The sequence below is a fragment of the Humulus lupulus genome, chromosome 2 (assembly GCF_963169125.1).
Source record: "Humulus lupulus chromosome 2, drHumLupu1.1, whole genome shotgun sequence".
NCBI classification, from domain to species: domain Eukaryota; kingdom Viridiplantae; phylum Streptophyta; class Magnoliopsida; order Rosales; family Cannabaceae; genus Humulus; species Humulus lupulus.
Window position 1 is genome coordinate 71382025 of NC_084794.1, and position 4510 is coordinate 71386534.

Sequence of the window (4510 nt, forward strand, 5' to 3'; positions counted from 1 at the left end):
GGCTTATTACAAAAGTGAGTACCGTTATCACTAATTATAGCACGTGGTGAACCAAAACGGGAAAATATATTTTCTTTCAAAAAACGAAGCACAACTTTGTGGTCATTAGTGTGGCATGCAATAGCTTCAACCCATTTAGATACATAATCGACTCCAACAAGAATATAAAGATTACCAAAAGAGTTAGGAAATGGTCCCATAAAATCAATGCCCCAAACATCAAATATGTCAATAATAAGAATAGGATTTAAAGGCATCATGTTTCTTTTAGTTAAACTTCCTAACTTTTGGCAACGTTCACAAGCTTTACAATAAACATATGTATCATGAAAGATAGTAGGCCAATAAAAACCACATTGTAAGACTTTAGCAGCTGTTTTCTTACCACTAAAATGTCCTCCACATGCATGATCATGACAAAAAGATATGATTTTAGACTGATCACAGTTTGGAATGCATCTTCTAATTATTTGATCAGGGCAGTATTTAAACAAGTAAGGATCATCCCAAATAAAGTTTTTCACCTCAGAATAAAATTTAGATTTATCATGCTTAGACCAATGAGATGGTATTTCTTTAGTGACCAAATAATTAACAATATCAGCATACCAAGGTAATGAAGAAATATGCATTAATTGTTCATCAGGAAAAGTTTCAGTGATAGGAGTGGAATCATGTATAGTTTCAACAACTAGTCTAGATAAATGATCAGCAACAACATTTTCAGATCCTTTTTTATCACGTATTTCTAAGTCGAATTCTTGTAAAAGCAGGATCCAACGGATCAAACGAGACTTAGCATCTTTTTTCGATAAGAGATATTTTAATGCAGCATGATCAGAATAGACAATAATTTTAGATCCTAACAAATAAGATCTAAATTTCTCCAATGCAAAAACAACAGCAAGCAATTCTTTTTCGGTTGTGGAGTAATTTAATTGAGCATCATTTAAAGTTTTGCTAGCATAGTAAATTACATGAGGTATTTTTTCAAGTCTTTGTCCTAAGACAGCACCTATAGCATAATCAGAAGCATCACACATTATTTCAAAAGGTATTTTCCAATCAGGAGGTCGAATAATGGGTGCAGTAGTCAACAATTTTTTTAATTTTTCAAAGGCAACATGGCAATTACTATCAAAGACAAAAGCATTTTCTTTTCCAAGTAAATGGCATAAAGGCCGAGAAATTTTGCTAAAGTCTTTTATAAATCTTCTATAAAAACCGGCATGGCCTAAGAATGATCTAATTTCTTTCACAGTTTTAGGTGGGGGAAGTTTTGAAATAAGGTCAACTTTAGCTTTATCAACTTCTATTCCATCAGATGAGATTACATGACCTAAAACAATTCCTTTTTTAACCATAAAATGACATTTTTCCCAGTTAAGCACAAGGTTTTTCTCTTTGCAACGAATTAAAACAAGTGAAAGATGGTGCAAACATTCATCAAAAGAGGAACCAAACATAGAAAAATCATCCATAAATACTTCAAGAAATCTTTCAACCATGTCAGAAAAAATCGAAATCATACATCTTTGAAAAGTCGCAGGTGCATTACATAATCCAAAGGGCATGCGACGATATGCAAAAGTTCCAAAAGGGCATGTAAAAGTAGTCTTTTCTTGATCTTCTGGGGCGATGGGGATTTGGTTATACCCCGAATACCCATCAAGAAAACAATAATATGCATGGCCAGCTAATCGTTCAAGCATTTGATCAATAAAAGGCAATGGAAAATGGTCTTTTCTAGTAACATTATTCAACTTTCTATAATCTATGCACACTCTCCACCCTGTTTGTACTCTAGTAGGGATTAATTCATTTTTCTCATTTTCAACAACTGTGATCCCAGACTTCTTAGGCACAACTTGAACTGGACTAACCCATTGACTATCAGAAATAGGGTAAATGATACCTACGTCTAACAATTTTATGACCTCTTCTCTAACTACTTCTTTCATATTTGGATTTAATCTTCTTTGACATTCCCGAGAGGTTTTAGCATTCTCTTCTAGATGGATTCTATGCATACATATGGATGGGCTAATTCCTTTAATGTCTCCAATGGTCCAACCTATGGCTTCTTTATGTTTTCTAAGGACATCTAACAATTTACCTTCTTGTTCTTTATCTAAAGCGGATGCTATGATAACAGGTAAGGTTTCAGACTCTCCTAGAAAAGCATATTTTAAATTTTCTGGCAAAGGTTTAAGGTCTAACTTTGGAGACTCAGAAATTGATTGAACATGACCTAAGGGTGAAAAAGGTTCAACTTTGGTTTCATTTAAGGGTATAGGCTCTACCAAAGAATTCACATCATCATTAGAGTCATCAACATGCAAGTTCATACCAAAGTATTTTTCACAAAAATCAAATAAGTCATTTCCATCATTTTCACAAATACTATCTATCATGTTAACTTCATGCACTTCTTCACACTCAACAGATTTAACCACATTAAAAACATTCAATTCAACAGTCATATTTCCAAAAGATAATTTCAAAACACCATTACGACAATTTATGATTGCATTAGATGTAGCTAAGAATGGTCTACCTAAAATGATAGGAATTTGAGCATGCATATTTTCCACAGGTTGAGTATCAAGAACAATGAAGTCAACAGGAAAATAAAATTTATCAACTTTTATCAAAACATCCTCTATAATGCCTCTAGGAATTTTTACAGAACGATCGGCTAATTGAAGAGTTATAGAGGTAGGTTTTAGCTCACCAAGACCAAGTTGCTTATAAACAGAATAAGGCAATAAATTTACACTAGCACCCAAATCAAGTAAAGCTTTGTTAATAAAATGATCACCAATAATGCATGAAATTGTGGGACACCCAGGATCTTTATATTTAACAAGACTCTTATATTGAATAATGGAACTAGCTTGTTCAGTTAAAAACGCCTTTTTAGGAACATTAGTGTTTCTTTTAACAGTACAAAGATCCTTTAAAAATTTAGAGTAGGCAGGAATTTGTTTAATGGCATCTAAGAAAGGGATATTGATACTAACTTGTTTAAAAACTTCTAAGATGTCATTATATTGGCTGCCTTTTTTAATTGGAAGTAATCTTTGTGGGAATGGGGCTTTTGGAATGAAAGGATGGATTGGAGTTTCTTTGTTTGATGAGTCATTGAGATTAGAACTAGGAGGCTGACTCTTTTCTTTTTCTTTTTCATTTTCAACCTCGGGTATGTAATCGGGTTTGACAATTTTCTTTCCAGACCTAAGAGTTGAAATTGATTTGACTTCTCCATTATGACTAGACTTTCCTATCTCATATTGACCTTTTGGATTAGGGATAGGTTGACTAGGGAATGTTCCTTTTTCTCTATCAGCTAAAGCAGTGGCGAGTTGTCCTACTTGTGTCTCGAGTTTGGTAATAGATTGAGATTGATTTTGTAGGATTTGTTGGGTGGATTGCATAAATTGTTGTAAAGTATCTTCTAAGGAAGGTTTTCTTTGTTGCGGATATGGTTGATTTTGTGGGGCATGAGCTTGGTTTTGTGTGTTGTATTGGTGCCCTTGATTCATTTGGGGTTGGTTTTGTCTCCATGAAAAGTTCGGATGGTTTCTCCAATTTGGATTGTAGGTGGACGAAAATGGGCTATCATTTGGTTTCCCATAAGTATGAAGTGCATTGGCCTCCTCAGAAAAGGCTTCTTGGTAGGAAGGGCATGATTGGGCATTATGGCAAGGACTAGAACATATAGAACAAACATCTTTTCTAGGTTGAATTGGAGAGTTTATAGTTTGGCTTATGGCTAAAGCTTCTACTTTTCTCGCTAATTTATCTAAGGATGTTCTTAAGTCTAATTCTTCTTTTACTTCATACCTTCCTCCTTTTTTTGGTGAATTAGTTGACCTAGACCTAGGATCAAAATAATTCCATTGTTGTGAATTGACAGATAAATCTTCAAGGGCGTCCCACGCCTCTTGTCCTTGAAATTTTAAAAATTTTCCAGTATGCATAGATTGAATCATTTGACGATTAGAGGGAGTCAAACCATCATAAAAATATTTTACAAGTCTCCATTTTTCAAAACCATGATGAGGACATTTTAATAATAAATCTTTAAATCTTTCCCAACATTCATAAAACTCTTCATTATCTTTTTGAAAAAACTCGGAGATTTCTCTCCTTAGACTATCAGTTTTAGACATAGGAAAAAATTTCAGTAAGAATTTATTATAAAGTTGATCCCATGTAGTTATAGACCCCGTGGGAAGGGAATTTAACCAGGCTTTTGATTTGTCTTTTAATGAAAAAGGGAACAATCTTAGTTTGACCGACTCATCAGAAAAATTTTGAAATTTAAATGTTGAGCAAATTTCTAAGAAATCTTTGACATGCATGTAAGGATCCTCTCTATCTAACCCATAAAAAGATGGCAATAATTGAATGATTGCGGGTTTAAGCTCAAAATGAGTAGCAGAAGTAGTAGGTAAAACAATGCATGAAGGAGCATTAGATGAAATAGGTGCAAAATATTCAAGCA

General features: G+C 33.7%; 1 non-coding gene across 1 annotated transcript; it reads left to right on the forward strand.

Moving 5' to 3' along the window:
* The first annotated feature begins 4053 nt into the window (after positions 1-4053).
* LOC133820499 (small nucleolar RNA R71) lies at positions 4054-4160 on the forward strand. The gene has a single exon (XR_009886907.1). It is a non-coding gene; the product is annotated as a small nucleolar RNA R71 (small nucleolar RNA).
* The last annotated feature ends 350 nt before the right edge of the window (positions 4161-4510 follow it).